Raw genomic sequence first — 17,956 nt, forward strand, 5'->3', positions numbered from 1 at the left:
ATCCTGGCCAACTGTCCAGACTACAGGAAAGTGGCAACCTCAATTCTTGAGACCCCTGATTTCATTCCAATTTTACCAATGAGCTGCTCACACCAAAGGTGCAACCCACTGCAACCTGCTTGCTGGGATGTTGGTGGAGACCTGCAGGGAGATTTTGGGGGTGGCAGCTAGGGGATAAATGACAAGGCCAGCGGGTAGTGCACTACAGTATTCTCATGTGGACAAAATAGTACTGTGGCTCCTTCCTTCCTTCCAGAATAGTCCTTTGGTTCCTGGAGCTGGTAAAAGTTAGAAAATATTCATGATGGTCAGTTTTAACTTTATGCACTCTTTCAAAATATTCAACCACCTTGCACACAGGAAGAATGCCACATTGTATGCTGCTAAACAACAACTCCTATACTGTACATAATAGAGGTTCTCTTATAAGAAGTGATTGGCTGTGATAATGACCAGACAGCTTCACTTGGAAATCTGTCAGATCCACATGTCAACGGGTGCCATTCCCTCACCCACTATATCTTAGCAAGTGGCAGTAAGAGAGACATCCACTTCACAAGAAAAGGTCATAATGGGTTTCACTCAGTGAGGCACTGCTTACCTGGAAGTGAAGAAGAGGAAGAGTATCACAAGGATTCCTTAAATCTGACAATGACATATTCATGATTTGATTTGGAATGATTTAGGACAGAAGTTGAAGGAAATGGATCAGCGTGGTTAGTCGTGTCCTTTGACCTGATTTATGAGGTGCATGGTACTCCTGAGAGCTCTTAGATGGGACTGGTGCTTTTTAAGGAGGAAAACCCAATTGGAATTTTTCAGTAGTTGACTGAAGGGGCAGTTATCAATGCATTTTTCTCCTCTTACTATTTCAAATCTACTCCAAAACAGAGAGTAGCTCAGAGGATAATCCAAACTGGAAGCATTCCCATAAGCATTGCTATAAACAAACCCCACAAGGATGTCAAAGGAAAACTGTTTGTATTTGAAAAGGAAAATATGCAAAGTGTACAGGGAAGGGGCAGGGGACTGGGACTGTGTGAAGAAATTGGGCAAGTGCCTGTTTCTATCGCTTAAATTCCAAAAAGCTGTTGAGGAAAGTGTAGGAAGGTGGCTCTAGCTATCAGCTGGGACAGGCATATGTGATCCATCCAATGGCCTTTTTCTGTGCTGTGATTTGTACAATACTGTGGGGATGTGACTAGTAATGCATTTGGTGCTCTCCTGGCTGCAGTACCATTGCTCACATGACTATGTTTAGAGAGAATCAGTCACGGTCTCAGATGGTACAGCATCAAATTGAGTAATACTTGGAATAATTTATATATATGAGATTAACTGCTCAAAGTATTACTCAACCTGCATCTGCCACTGCAAGTTCATATCATTAACCATTGCCAATCTGGCTAAAAGAGAGATTTTTGCTTTATTTTTATTCACTTTTGTGTTGAATGTCCACATTGGATTTGTGTCTGAATGCTAAGTTCTATTTCTCGCTTACATTAGACTGAATAGGACAGAATAAAAATCTACTCAAATAAGTTATTTCTCAATGCTACCTCCAATTAAGGAATACGAGTACAAATGAAATTTTAACTACACAGCAAGAAATGATTGCATTTATTTTACATCTTTGGCATTTATTCAAACTGTTTTCCAAATTTTGAAAGAGGTTCAAGATAAGTGGTTAAAAAAAGTCAAGACTTAATGATTGCATTTCTCCTAAGCTGGTCGTGATTTTAGTACAACCACAAAGAATATCACAAATCATTTCACAGCATTAAATCCCTTTTTGAACATCAGTCACTTCAGTGTATACTATTTTTAGGTTGATCAGCTCAGCAGTCAATTTTGACACAGCAGGTACCACACAGAAAATGAATTGAACTGTTGTTGATGATAGTAGTACGGGGGAAATATTATTCATGAAACCAGGGAAACTCCCTGTTCTTTCAGTAATGCATCAGGACTTCAAACATTTACTTGAAGACTTAGGCATGGGCTTTGATTCAATGCCTCATCCCAAAGACGGCAGCTGGGATGTTCTGGCTCCCACCGGCATGTTTTACGGTGGTGGAGATGACTCTCAATTGGTGGGATCTTCCCATCCCCTCGAGATCAATGTTTTATATGGCTCGCTTGCCTTGCTGTTGGGTAACCAGAAGATCCCATCCAATGCCTCCGGCAATGCAGCATTCCCTCATTATTATAACAATAGAATCATACCGTGCAGAAGAGTCTGCACTGATTAGAAACACCTGAACTTCCACCTAAACCTATCGAATAGCACTTGGTCCAAATGCTATATAACAGCTTAGATGCTATGCACAGGAGACCGTGGGGAGTGAACCCACAACTTTCTATGTCAGAAACAATCTGATTAAGGCAAGATAACACTCAAGAAATAAAAATAACAATTGAGGCATAAATTTGCTTTGTACTGTATGCTGGTGGTTGTGAGGTGCCAAATGGCCTCTTGCTGTGCTAGAGTTTTCATCACACTGCAAATATGTAGATCATAGAATCCTACAGTGTAGAAGGATGCAGCCCATCAAATCTGCACTGACCACAATCCCGTCCAGGCTCTGTTTCCATTACCCAATGCATTTACCCTAGCTAGTCCCCCTGAGATTACGGGGCAACTTAGCATGGCCAATTCACCTAACCCACATGCCTTTGGAGTGTGGGAGGAAATCGGAGCACCTGGAGGAAACCCACGGGGACAACACACAAACTGCACAGACAGTGACCCAAGCCAGTAATCGAACCTGGATCCCTGGCGCTGTGAGGCAGCAGTGCTAAATACTGTCATGACTGTTAGTGTTCTGCTAACAGCAGTACCACAGATAGTAGGCGGCTTATGCGACTGTGGACCATATACCATAATTTGCCATCAAATCTTAATAATAAACTTTTGCACATGTGCCATCCTGCTTTAAGCAGCAATTACGATGAAAACATATTCAGGGTTTATCTTCAGAAGACATGTTAATTTCTCCCACCTGAAGTTTAATAAATTCAGAAGATATAGGAGCAGAATTAGGCCATTTGGCCCATTGAGTCCATGCCAGCATTCAATTATGGCTGATATGCTCCTCACCCCCATTTTCCTGCTTTTTCCCCGTAACCTTTCAACCCATTACCAATTAAAAATCTGGCTAACTCCTCCTTAAATTTACTCACTTTCCCAGCATCCACTGCATTTTGGGGTAGGAAATTCCACAGATTCACAACCCTTTGGGAGAAGTAGTTTCTCCTCAACTCTGTTTTAAATTTGCTACCCCTTATCCTAAGTCTGTGACCTCTCATCCTAAAATGCCCCACCGGCGGAAGCATCTACTCCACTTTATCATACCTTTTGTCATCTTGTCTACCTCAAGTTTTCTCCCCTCATTCTTCTAAATTCCAGAGAGTATAGGCCTAGTTTGGGTTGCTTCAAGGCATTCCAAAGATAAAGGGAACAATCAAAGGAAACTCCTGCAGTGGACAATGCAGCATTACGGGCTGTTTCCAGGTTGCTGCTCAATCACGCAACTATTTAGTGTTTTGATCATTTCTTCTTCAGCTTCGGAGCAGAAAGTTCTCAAGGGGAGATATGTACTGCAGTATATTATCTTTCTGGGTGAAGCAATGCTTTCTTTGGATGTAAAATAATTCAGATGTTTTACACACAGAAATATAGACTATTCTGACCCGCGAAGCTTCAAGCTCACCACCAGTATATTCCTACTTACAAAACATGGGGCTGATTCAAACTGCACTATCACCATGCTCCCATCAAAAAAATGCTGGTAGTGAAACAGAGATCACAGAAATTTGCATTGTCTTCCTGCAATTTAGATGGTGACCAGAAAGAGGTGTCCAATCTATTGCCTGAAACAGGCGTGCTTTATTGAAACTTCATATCTGAGTGTGATGACATATTTAGGATGCCAGTGCGATTCTGGTCTGCCATATGGACAAGAGGCCATTGAAAGCCACTTGGTGAAGAAATTTCCGTACGAGTTACTCTATATTGGCCGACCTTCCTGCATTATCCTATTCAAGTTATTCTATCCATTGCCAATCCCTCCACCTCTTCCACTGTCAGCCCCCACCAGCCCCAACTTATCAATGCTGACTGTGCTTTGTGGGGGATATTAAAGTTGTCCACCCGCTCCCACTACCCTGCCCCGCCAACCCCTTCACTGTCAGCTTACCTATGGACTAAAACCTAAATATCAGGAGGCATGGGCAATTTCCCCACCTACTTGATGCCCATCTAAATTGAAGATCAGTCTATGCTGCAACAAGTTACATAATGTACATTTCTCTGCAGATAAATGCTGTTTTGTGTGAAATAAGGCAGTCTAGTCACTCTGTACCAATCTGTTCGAAGCTGCTGTGAGCCTCTCCTCACAAAGCGCTGCCAGTCTACTTCCAAACAGCTACTAAGCTCTCCTGGACAATGATAGAAAGTGAATGTAATCTCAGAATATTTTTCCCACCTTTACCTTGATGGTGGTTTTCTTGTTAGCAGGCAATACATAGGCCTGTCAGAGCTAAATGAAAGTTCAAAATAAACTTATTTGGTCCCCACTGATTTTATTTTCCATTTGGATTTAAAATTTAGAAGTGTATTTATTAGTGTCACAAGTAGGCTTACATTAACACTGCAATGAAATTACTGTGAAAAAATCCCCCAGTCACCATACACTGGTGCCTGTTGGGGTACATTGCAGGAGAATTTAGCAAGGCCAATGCACCTAACCAGCATATCTTTTGGACTATGGGAGGAAACTGGAGCACTCGGAGGAAACCCATGCAGACATGGGGAGAATGTGCAGACCCATTCCAACTGAAGACCATCGACTTGATCAAATAGCTGTATTTTGAAAACTTCCAGGTTCAATGGCTGATACAAAGAAACTTATAATGCTTGGGTACTTAAGTTTCATTTTTGAGTTCAGAAATATTTAATGGGGAATCACAGAATACCTATAGTGCAGAAAGAGACCATTTGGTCCATCGAGCCTGCACTAACACCAATCCCACCCAGGCCTTATTCCCATAACCCACGTATTTATCCTGCTAACCTCCCTGACACCAAGATGCAGCTTAGCATGGCCAATCCACTTAACCTGCACATCTTTGGAGTGTGGGAGGAAACCAAAGCACCTGGAGAAAACCCACGCAGACCACGGGGAGAACAGGTAAACTCCACACAGACTCCACTCAAGGCCAGAATTGAACCTGGGTTCATAGTGCTGTGAGGCAGCAGTGCTACCCATTGTGCCATCCCTGTGCTGTTCCATTTGATTAGTGTAACAGCAAAGCAACATTTAAAGAGGCTGGAAAGGGAATAGTAGTTTATGCCTACGTACACAAATTAATCATAATTTTTAAAGAGGAGACTGTTTAACTTTTTAACTACAAATGAAATTTTCTTCCCTTTTTATTTTGTATCATTTGTTGTGCTTTGCCCATCATCACACCTCTGAAATGTCCTGAGAATTCTAAGCTCAACTTTAAAAACAATGTGGCCTCTGCTTGCCTGCTCAATGCTTCCAATTAACTCTTCTTGTGCTTGTTCTGTGTATCTGAGTTTTTTGACTTTCCCACTGCTCTTACCAAAATTCCTCTTCTGGTCTGCTCGATACCTCCAAGACTTCCCATCACTTTACTCTTGGCTCTGCAGTTGCCAAGCCACGTGCACCTAATGTTCCCTGTTGACAGGGAAAGTCATCATGGAGATGGAGGTGAGAAGATGATGGTCTGCCTGATTAATGCCAATCAATGCGCTACTCCCTGATGCCCCACTCTCAGTATATTATCACTGTGTGGGACAGTCTTTTTTTAACTCTGGTCGGTTTAAGACTGATTTTATTAACGGGAGTGGGAGCAAACAATACAACTCTCCCCAGCCCCAGTAAAATTCATCCCACAGTCAGATGTTTGCACCTTTCCCTGAAGGTTGCAACAGAAACATAATTCTATGTCTCCAGTTGATGGCTAATTTAAAAAAAATAGTATTTTGAAGAAATTGGCCCCATCACAATGCAAAACCTTCCATTTATAAACACATTTTTTTAAAAAAATTACAGAGAAAGGTTAGTATGCCGACTGATTTCTATGTAGTTTTAACTTTATTGGCAGTGTCCTAACTTAATAAAGACAACTGTTATCCTTGCATTTACCACTAAAAAAACACAAAGGATGTGAAATAATGTTCAGTATTCAGTGCAAAATGCTGGTGAATTCAGATCTTCCAGAGAACCCAGGACACAGGAGATTACGATGACCTCACTAATAGCATCCCCTGTGTCATGAATATTGGATAAGAATTGCTCTTTCTTTGTGGTGCCCTGCTGTTTATTAATAGAGTGGAGAGCGTCGATGCTGCCCTAGATATAACAAAGCATTTCATAGGAGTTGGATTCTGAAATGGATGCCGTTAGTTTTTCATCACAATTATTCCTTCTTCTCACTGATTTGAGTTACTAATAAATAATAGGTGATTGAATAGATCCACGACTACTATAAAAGTAAACAGAAAATAATACCATTGAAAATAGCAGCAACCTTTTCCAAGGGATTTTTTTTTTAATTTCAACCAAAGCCTCCCATTTAAAAGCTGCTGATGCCAGCTCCAATGCAGTCTGCCACAATCTGAAAATAGACTTCTCAGGATTCATGACAATCTAATTGTTCTCATTGCCAATGAAAGAATGGACATAAGCATATTGCCCGAATTAAAGAACACTGCTCTTTGTTAAGAATTTATCCATGCATTTATGATCCCAGCTGATATCACCATCAAACAAGTCAGAGCCCAGGTGGAACTCAACTTGATCGATCCTAACCTATAACTTTTGTCTAGAAACCTGGAGGACAGCTACTGAGCAGAGACACAGGAGTGGGCAGAACAGCTTTTAGCAAAACCATTTATTAAACATGAAAAGATGAATCATTTTATAATACTCATCATCCCAGCTATACCTTTACTGATATATCCAGATTTATCAGGCTAACACAAGCTACAAAATCTAATTTGTACTCTAATGTTCATAGTAAATGCATAGTCGATGTATACCAACAGAAACTGTGATCAGATAAATCACTGTCTGAAACCAAGTGACAGATGCCACCCAAAGCAACTTCCATGGCTCCCTCATCAACACCTTCAGCAGTGTTCACAAAGGTTGTGATTTCAAATAAACCTGTTGTACTCTAACCTGGCATCGTGTGACCTCTCACCTTATCCACTCCAATCCAATATCTGCATCGCCACATCAATCTCATTATTATTTATATGCCTTGGACTGGGAGGACACAGCTTAATCATTAACAAGCTTTAAATGAAAACTGAAACTAAGAGATTTACTTTCATATGAGCAAGTCTCCCAACTGAGCCAGATAATTCTGTAACAATTAATTACTTTTAAAAAAATTAAACATTTGAAGGTTAGTTTAAAGTTATTAGGAATAAATGATCACAGTGATTCCTGTATTGTTGGTGTCAAGTTCGGAATGGGGTAAATGGCTGTCTCAACAATAATTAATTTCCTTGGCTTGTGTTTACATGTCATCCAGAGCATATTATGGCTCATTTTCAAAAGCTCAGTGCTTTCTATTTTGTTTCAGGAAATGGTTCAAGTTTTTTTTGTAATCCTGTCGCAGACTGTACACGTTTCTCACTGTCAGTGGAATTCAATCAACTGTGAAATAGAAGACGAGAAGGGCAGATTGGCAATGACTTTGCAAACCACACAGACTGTGGTGCTTGGTTGTTGGATCTTCATGGTTTCAATTGGGATAAGTCTCAGCCCTAGGCTGGTGACTCTAAGTGCAGTACTGAGGTCACAGTCTGATCAGTGAGCGATAAGAAATTATCACTTGTGATTGCTTTCCAAAGTGACTCTACTTAAATGTACGAGAATGTGAACACCAGGGAAGGGTGTGGACAGGTTTGGGTTCAGAAATTAGACAACACTCACTATAAAGACTCACACAAAAAAATTGGTTGTTTATTTCATTTCACGTTAATGTCACTGCAAACTCAATAAATTTGTTCCAAATTTCAGAGCTTGTTTGTGTTAATGACAATATTAACCTGTTTATTTGAAATTTTGTTAGAGTAGCAACAAGAATAATTTGATATGGATGTGCTACATGTTCTTAGAATCACATTGCAGTGTAATTTCCAGGCTTGGTTGTGTACTGCTGCAGCACAAGATATTAATTCTAAGAAGTATAAATCCAAATATTTCCTAAAGCAAAAGTGTGACAGAACATATCATTTCATCAAGTTCCGAAGACCTTTCATTCTCTAACCCCAATTAGGCATGCGACTGAATTGACTGGTACTTGGAATTGACTAATTAGATATTTCAATGGAAGAAATGTCAAATAGGAGGGGAAAGGAACAGATGCCGCAACATATTGCTTGGAATGGGGGATTTTGTGATTCATATTGTTCTAATTATTGCAGAAAACATACAAACTGACAACTTCACTGCCGCAAATGACATCTCACCAGCATTCTTTCACAAGGATAAAAGCTCTAAAACATACCCCAAGCACTGTGGGTGATTTAGAGAAGCATTCTAAAGAAATACTCTGCAGAATCTCTCCTCAATCATTTGTGCATTATTCTTTTATTCTGTAGGGCTGAAGGGTCCTGAGAATATTAGCACAGGATAAAAGGACAATTTGCCACATTAGTAATGAGAGCTCAGAAATGCAATCAGAAACTTATTGCTATTGAAAAAACTTAAACTTGAAGCCCAACAGTAAATGTAAAATTAATGCAATTTCAGTGGTGAGGTACCTTTTACAATGGTGCCCTAATGTAAGTTACAGTGGGATTCTCTGTGCTCGGACTAGCTACGTTGTTAGTGTTCTTAAATAAAGTGCTTAGAATGTTGTGAAAAATAGAGTGCATATTTCTCACTGAATTAGTGTGCAGTTTGCCGAACAGCTCAGCAACAGAAGTGGGAGAATAGGGTCGGAGGATAAATTGCTGTCGGCTTTGTGCAGAACTGAAACTGAAAAAACAAGTAAATAGCAGTGGCCCTCAAATTAATGTTGAAATCAATATCAACAATGTGTGGTTTCTTTCAAAAAGCAAAATCCGAATGATTTGATTTATTATTGTCACATGTACTAGTATCCCGTGAAAGGTATTGTTTCTTGCGCGCTATACAGACAAAACATACCATTCATACAGAAGGAAAGGAGAGAGTGCAGAATGTAGTGTTACAGTCATAGATAGAGTGTAGAGAAAGATCAACTTAATGCAGCAGAAAGAAGCTGTTCTTGATTCTGTTGATACGTGACCTCAGACACATATCAACAGACAAAGGTGGAAGAGAGAATGTCTGGGGTGCAAGGGGTCCTTAATTTTGCTGGCTGCTTTGCTGAGGCAGCAGGAAATGTAGACAGAGTCAATGGATAGGAGGCTAGTTTGTGTGATGGATTGGGCTACATTCACAATCTTTTGTAGTTTCTTGTGGTCTTGCGCAGAGCAGGAGCCTTCCAAGCTGTGGTAGAACCAGAAAGAATGCTTTTTATGGTGCATCTCTAAAAGTTGGTGAAAGTAGTAGCTGACATGCCAAATTTCCTTAATCTTCTGACAAAGTAGAGGTGTTGGTGGGCTTTCTTAACTATAGTGCTGGCATGGAGGGACCAGGACAGTTGTTGGTGATCTGGACATCTAAAAACTTGAAGCTTTCAACCATTTCTACTTCGTTCCCATTGATGTAGACAGGAACATGTTCTCCACTACAATATGAATGAGTTGAAATAACAGTTTGTCAGTCAGCATGTTTGACATTAACAAGCAAATTAGTGTTTTAGGCTGTGTCATTCTTGTTTTATTCTTATGTGCAGCTCCCAATGTCTTGGTTTTTTGGGCATTCTTTGTTTCACTCATTTCTTCAACCCTTCTTTCTTTTGCTCGACGTAAAGATCTCAGTTGACATTCTTTTAAGCAGATTACAGGTCATTTTTCCTGATCAGTCCTTTCTGATTTTGTTCCTTTTTTGAAAACATTTGCAGAGCTATGGGGAAAAGGTGGGGTGAGTGTGACTAGGTTAGCTGCTTTTGGAGAGAGCTGGCACAGACACTTACATCTGTGTGATAACCATTCTACCACTCTGTGGGCAGGATTTTCCAGCCATTCCCATTGGCAGGAACTTCTGGTCCCACTATTGGTGACCCCCTCAACAGGAAATTGCTTTGACAGCAGCAGGACTGGAAGATCACACTGCCAGCCAAGACCACAAGGAACTACAAAAGGTTGTGAATTTAGCTCAATCTATCACGCAAACCAGTCTCCCATCCATTGACTCTGTCTACACTTCCCACTGCCTCGACAAAGCAGCCAGCACAATTAAGGACCCCGTACATCCAGGACATTCTCTCTTCTAACTTCTTTCTTTGGGAAAAAGATACAAAAATCTGAAGTCATGTACCAACCGACTCAAGAACAGCTCCTTCCTTGCTGCCATCAGACTTTTGAATGGACTTACTTTGCATTAAACTGATCTTTCTCTACACTCTAGCTATGACTGTAACACTTCATTCTGCATTCTCTCCTTGCCTTCTCTATGCACGGTAAGCTTTGTCCGTATAGCGCGCAAGGAACAATACTTTTCATTGTATGTTAATATATGTGACAATAATAAATCAAATCAAATTGGGCTGCCATCGCAAGACAGAAGACAGAGGTGCAGAATATCCCATCCTAGAGTCTATTTTCTCTCCCATTTCTTTATTCTGATTCCATTATTGATCTTTGTTCATCAATGGAAATACTAATCTTTCGCATTTATAGCGAAGACTCAATGAACCATATTCAGATTATCTGCTACAGTTTGCACTGCGCAAAGCCTTGCATAAAACACTGAAAATACACATTTTTGTCTATTGCTATCAGTATAGTTGATCCATTTCATGACTATTGTACCATGTATGCAATATCAACATTTGAGCGCACTCTTTGTAATTTGCAATGCTCTATGCTTTTTTTCCCACTTTTTAATTAATGTGCTGTTTTGAGAGATTTTATGAGTCTAAAAGGTAAATATCCTTGTGCAGCAAATGTCTTTCCTGAAATAGTAAGAATAGGAGGAATTGGGGAGGTGTTTTGGAGACTATTCATTCTGAAAATGAGAATAAGGGCAATCTTTGCCACAAATAACTCAATTCTCAAGAGTACAAAGAAACAATAAAAAAACTGACCTGACTGACCCTGTTATTATGTAAAAGAAAAAGAAAATCTTGCATTTATATTACATCTTTCACAATTTCAGGATGTCCCTAAGTCTTTAAAATCAACGTGTTTTTGGACAGCTCTCAATTGTAATGAGTGCAGCAGTTAATTTGTACATAGCAAACTCCCCCAAGGAGTAAGTGACTAGAGAATTGTTATTTTCCGATGATGCTGGCTCAGGATTAATTATTTGCCATAACCCTGGGGAAAACTAGAATGTCGTGTATTAATTGAACTTACGAACTCAGCAACCCGCGCAGTAAAGTTCAGTTTTAATGACACCATGTATACCCAAACGGATAGCCAGGGGAATCCCCTCTATTTCTATCGTTCACTAACATTTTTGTTTGTTGCCACAAGAAATGTGTATTTAGTTAAATGATCTCCAAATACTTATCCCAAACATATTTCTGATACATATATCCATTCTCAATCTTTGAATCCACTGCTGTGTGCAAGGATTTCCTTAAACATTTTAATCCGTTTCATCTCATGCTCAAATTCACTTTTGAGATGAAGCAGTCTAATGAGCTCCCTTTCCTTGATATGCTAATTAAGAAATCTGTTGACGGTTCTCCACTATCTGTTGCAATCTATATACCTTCATCAGTCAGCATACACATTGGGATTCCTATAGCTCCACCTGCTATAAGCTTGGCTTAATCAGCAAATCTTATAAACAAGACCTCAGCCATTTGCTGACTTTGAAAGCTTGAGGAACAAAGAGAGTACAATAACAAAATCCTGAGAATGATGACTACCCTGGTCAGAGCACTGATGACTGTATATCGCACAAAGCTTGCAAATGGATCAAAGCTGCCACTTTCAAATCTGAAAAGTGCCAGTTGATTTCAGAAAGGCAAAGGATTTCAAAAACTTGAATAACAGGTTGAGTAAGCCGTTTCACATTGCCACTATGCAGTAGCTCTGTGAGTGGTATTTTCCACTAACAGGATGCTGCAGTCAGTGCACAAAGGCAATGGTGTATGAGTGTCAATGCTGGTGTGATGTCAGTTTTGTCAGACATATATCCCAATGATGGGCTGATTGGATCAGAGTACAGACCATACTCAACCAGACTGCCGCTGCAAAACCCCAAAATGAAACTCAACTATTAGATGTTATTCAGTGCTTGAGCAGCACTTGCTGAATAATCCTGAGTGTGCAAATAGCTATACTAGCAACCAATTTAAACTAATCAGTCAAGCTCATAATGTAGCTTATTTACACTTGCCTGAAGTGACAAGGATTCATATGCAGGGATTCCCGTCTGCGAACGAAAGGAAGATAGTCAGGCTTTGCTGCTTTTTTGAGTTGCCTGAGAATTTAGGGAGCTGAGAGTTTCTCCTTACTTTTTCAATGGCAATATCTTGACCAATCAGAGTTGACTTGCCAATCAGCCAGCCCTCTTTATTCATACAATATATATTGTTGTGATTATTTGCTAGGTGATAAAGTATCGCTGAAACTGAAAGATAGCGTCTACAAGATAGTTGTGAGACTCATCTTGTTGAGTAAGGCAGAAATTTGTGCAACACCAAGAAGAGAGGAACAAGGACTGGATACTAATCAGGTGCCAATGCTGAGATGGATGTGTGGAGTAACGAGAGGAGACAATATCAAAAATGATACATTGGGTAGTCAATGAAGACTGTGGGAGCATTGAGGAAAGTACCTGAGCAGATTGAAATGTTACGGTCATCTGGTGCAGAAAGTGTGAAGAAATGTGCTGAGGAGAAAGATGGAAACAGTACTGCCAGGAAAGAGGAGAAGAGGAAGACTTAAGATCAGATACGATAGTGAGAGATTGCAGCAGGTTTGGAAGAGAAATGGGTGACTGACAGGAACAGATGGAACCCCAAATGAAATAGAAGCTGAAAGAAGGTAGCTGTCTACTTATTTACATGTCCAAAGTCTTTTAACATTAGATTCAATAATAGATAACTGAGCTATACCATGTAAGTTGCTTTTTCATATCACTGTCCCTGTCTAGCCCAATATTTAAGTCTGCAAAAGCTGAAAAATTCTGTGTAGATATTTGAACAGATTTAAAAATTGACTGACCATTGCAGGTTGAACTCCAATAGCAGTCAGTGAAGGAAAGATAAACATGAAAGCTTTGGTTTATTGAGATGCACATTACATGTCCAATACCTTCAAATCACCCATCATACTTCTGAATTATACATTTCTTTTTGACAACCCAAAGCGGTTGCTCATGTTGTGAAGTCGTTTGTGAAGTATGTCAGTGCTTGGATGTTTAAAATGCAGGTGCCTACAGCGTACACAGGTTGCAACATTTGTAATGAGGACCAAACATCAAGGTTGCCTTGGTAACAGGCTTTTGAATTTTGACAGGCTATCAGTTTAAAGAAGACACTCAATTATCAGGAACCTATCAAATTTGAATTTGCTGTTGTTGACAACATCAGACCAACCCTGGTACAGGAAAATTGATAGCTCATCACAGTTATAAAGAGGAATGCAACTGCCTGCCTGCAGTTCAACTGAAGGGCTGCCAACCTCTCAACACCTGAAGAGGGAAACAGCAGCTCTCTGCCAGCTTAAAAATAGCTCTTAAGCAAACTCTCCCTCTATCTTTCTAACGAAGGGTACCAAAATCAGAAAGAGTTTACACACAGTGGAATTGACAAAAGAATTCAAAAGGTTTTCCAAAGCCAAAACACTTGGTTGTATTTTTTTTAGAGTGACTAATTCTGGGGTTTTTTGGTAACGAATGGGCCTTGTATTTATTTGAACAGCATTCCAGTAGGATCTTACTTTAAACGGTATGTTACATGTTTAGTTAAATTTCCCGATTGGTTAAATAAATAACTTGTTAATGATTCATTTAAAGCAAGCATCAGGTATCTTTGTTAATGAACTTCTAAAGGTTAATGAAGAGCAGTTCACACACCTTCCTAAACACTTAACAGATTAAGAAGCAAGGTGGTCCTCTTTGGGGGATTCGGTGTGGCTTCTCAAAAGGGGATCAACCTCTGCACACAACAACACTCATGACAAGGAGCTATGTGCCTCTAAAGCACCACTGATAAACTCCTAACAAAAAGGAACCAACATTTTCTACACAACTTAACAAAGCAGATTCAAATAACATTCCCAGGGCTATACCCCAGTCTGTTCCTCTACATAAACATGAACACAGGGGGAATCCTCAGTTAGTAAGTGGATTTTGAAGAATCATTGTAATTGTATTGAGGTGTTGTTTCATTAATTTGAGCAGCTCATTTGGAAGGAGAGACTTCCACATGCTTTCTGTGACTATTAAACATATAACTGAAGTGCTGAATATACTGGTAATGTAAAATCTAATCATGGTCTGCTCTTCTCCAAAAATAAATAGAGCAACAAAAACATGCTGCAAATATACAGGTTGATAAGCATCTGTAAAGACAAAAGATAAGTTAATGTTGTGGATGTGACCTGACATCAAAATTCCGATATCAATGCATAATAAAGGCTCCACTTCAGGGTTTGTCTCTCCAACTGACTGGGTTAGTGTGAAGCAAAAAGCACTTTGCACTTAATGGGACTTTACAGTCTATTGTTGTCCACAATCTGTCCTCTGTATCAATGATCAATGGCTGTTAGATATAATTCACCATGTAAAGTGTCACATGAACAGGTGATTGTCTCAGTTGGTTTTCCCATTAGCGCATTTTGCAAAGATAACTATTTGAACAATTTTGCAATGTAAATACAGTACATAATACGAAAATGACATCGAAGGAAACACCCAGCAAGGTAAAAATGGAGTGACAGCTTTCTCACAATTCACTGAATGAACAGATTAGGATCAGAACTGATGTTAGACATGGTCACGGGCAGGTTCCTGTGTACTCCAATCTGAACTTCTCCTGCATAAGGCTTTTTGAAAACCAACATTACAATTGAAGCTGCACTTAAGAATGTTTTGTCAGTACATGCTACATTAACGAAAGTCAAGATGGAGAGTAGCAGGAATTCCACTATCCCTGCCCAAAATCCAAAAACACTATATGACACTATGGATTGAGGGTCAGAGTCAGATTTTAGTTTTCATAAAGGTGATGCTGTTTAGTAGTTGGTTCTTTGTCAAAAGGAATGGTGGCGCAATGGTCAGCACTGCTGCCTCACAGTACCAGGGACGTGGGTTCAATTCTGGCCTTGGGTCACTGTGTGGAGTTTGCACATTCTCCCCTGCCTGTGTGGATTTCTTCCAGGTTCTCTGGTTCCCTCCCACACTCCAAAGATGTGTGGGTTAGGTTTATTGGCCATGCTAAATTCTCCCTTGGTCTCAGGGAGATTAGTCGGATAAACACATGGGGTTGTGGGGATAGGGCCTGGGTGGGATTGTTTTCGGTGCAGCCTTGATTGGCCAAATGGCCTCTGATTCTTGGTGTTGGAATCAGAATGAAATTAAAAAAACTCATACATTTGGCTTTGATGAGCAAACATTGCCATGTGAGTGGAAAAGACAAGGGCCAGATTTCTCCAACCTTGCCCGCAGCTGGGATTCTCCAGTCCCACTTCAGTGAACAGAGGTTTGACTGAACGCCAAATTATCTGTTGTCATTGGCAGCAGTGGCAGACCGTATATAGCTGGAGAATCTGGCCCATTTTTTCACATTGAAAATCTGCTGTGGTTCGAATACATGAATTTTTAATTGAAGATTACCACTCAATAACAGCAGAGCATAGCATGAACCTGATTGCTTTTAAAAATTCATTACATATCTGAAGGTGGTATTCATAATATGTTTGTGACCTCTTTGTAACCTTTTACACACGCATTAAATCCACCATAAAAGCTTGAGGGGTGGGGGTTGGGGGGGGGCACAATCCTGTTGGTGGGCGGGGCCAGAAATTCCAATCTTATGCATGTGCAAGGATCAATGCACCATTTTAAGCGGAGCTGCAATTTGGTTAGCCATGTTCTGTGACAAAACAGCGCGTGAATAAAAGGTCAGACTCAACACACCATGCAAACTGACCCCCCTCGAAAGCAACCCTTGCCCCAATAACACGCAAATATTTGTATGATTGCATAATATTTTCATTAGGGTTTGTTGTCTTTGATACAAAAATGGACCTATTCATCTAGGGTTTGCTCAGAGCTGTTTTATGCTACTCTTTTTGGATGGATCTGTGATGAATTGAAAATGAGAAATTAGGAGCGGATATCTCCATTATTTGGACGAAGTGTGGAGGTGGATGGATGGGGTGGCACCTTTCCTGCTGGCCAAACTGGCAGGAACCTCATTAATCATGCACGGGTGAGTTCCTTCCGAGTCACTTGGCATGTTGGGAGCTGATCTGTGCATCTGACATCTGCTGGCAGGTTTGAAGGTCCCAGTGCCATATTTAAATACCAGTCCAGCACTTTCATATTACTCTCTCCAGCCCACTTCACCAGATCATGCAGGATGTCAGCAGCCCAGAGGGAAAATGGTAGCAGCCTCAAGAAGAAGTCTTTTTCTTGGTTCAACCACCCTTCCCTGAACCCATCTACCTACGAAGCGCCCATGCCCCTCTTGAACCTCAACCCATTACATCTGGAGTCTTTGTGCAATGAATGATATCCCTTTGACACCCTGGTTTGTAAGCTTTTCATGCAGTTTGTCAGGGTCCCGTTTCCCTCCCTTCAGTCTTCCTTCTGCCTTCCACTGTTTGTTTTCATCATGCACCATTTTGCTCCTCTGCTTACCATTGCAAGCACTTATCCTTCTCCCCAGTCCTTTCATAGCCATCCTGTTACATTGCTCCCCCCCGACTCACCCACCCTGGTTGGATCGGGTCACTCCCTTGCACTCCAATTTTGGACCTTTGTTGTGCAGGCTGCCTGCGGCCACTGCTGTCCAGATAGACACTGGTGTGTGACACCATGGGAAGGAGATCCTTGTACCCCGCCTTATCCTAGGTGCTGTATTACTCAAACTCAGTGACACAGGAGAGTCAATGGATCCAACAGTACAGTGCTGCCAACGAAGATCAGCTCAGTATAGAGATGGAGGGCAGGAACCGGGCTGCCCTGGCAGAGTGATGTACAGCACATCAGGAGCACCACAGCACAATGGCAGAACGGTTTTGTTGCACTCACCTCAAAGTCTCTTGCAAACTGAGGACCGCCTTGGGCATATCACTCTTCAGTAATTGAGTTTGAGACTGACATAATTTCAGGTTGTTGTGATGCATTATTGGAAAGCCTGATAGGATGCTGGAGGGCAGATATTTTAATGAGCATTCATAAGATGTAAATGAATGTGAATGGAATCTACACCGTCAGCCAGCAGGAACAGTGACCTGTCATTGGGAAAATTGCAACCTGATTTTACAATGGCGAGTTTCCAACTTTTTGGTTCCCACAAGATTCCCCTCGCACTCCTGTCCCCACCCCCACCCCCCTGCCACCAAATCCACTGCAGGTGGGATGGGAGAAGTTCCCCCTAAGTGTGGGTGAAAGTCTAAGGGCCATCTCAAAATAGCAGCATTTTAGTTAGTCATAATAGTTAATCATTTTCTGTGGCAAAACAGCGACTACAAAAACTGAAACTTGCATATCTTCTGATGCTTATCATGTCTCTGAAACATTATAAAGCTTTTTAAATGCAATGAAATATGTTGAAGTCCTGATCCTGTTGTTATATGCAAACAAATGCACACTGTGCATCAATCTGAGGCTATTTACTGAGTATTTTTGTA

At 40.7% G+C, this 17,956-nt stretch overlaps 1 protein-coding gene across 2 annotated transcripts in view; it reads right to left on the bottom strand.

Annotated features, from left to right (window-relative positions):
• LOC145344934 (kinesin-like protein KIF3B) overlaps positions 1 to 17,956 on the bottom strand; it is a 169,731-nt gene that overhangs the window by 65,848 nt on the left and 85,927 nt on the right. The gene's annotated exons all lie outside the window — the stretch shown is intronic.

This window comes from Carcharhinus amblyrhynchos, chromosome 7 (genome assembly GCF_965287045.1).
Source record: "Carcharhinus amblyrhynchos chromosome 7, sCarAmb.v2.hapA, whole genome shotgun sequence".
Lineage (NCBI taxonomy): Eukaryota > Metazoa > Chordata > Chondrichthyes > Carcharhiniformes > Carcharhinidae > Carcharhinus > Carcharhinus amblyrhynchos.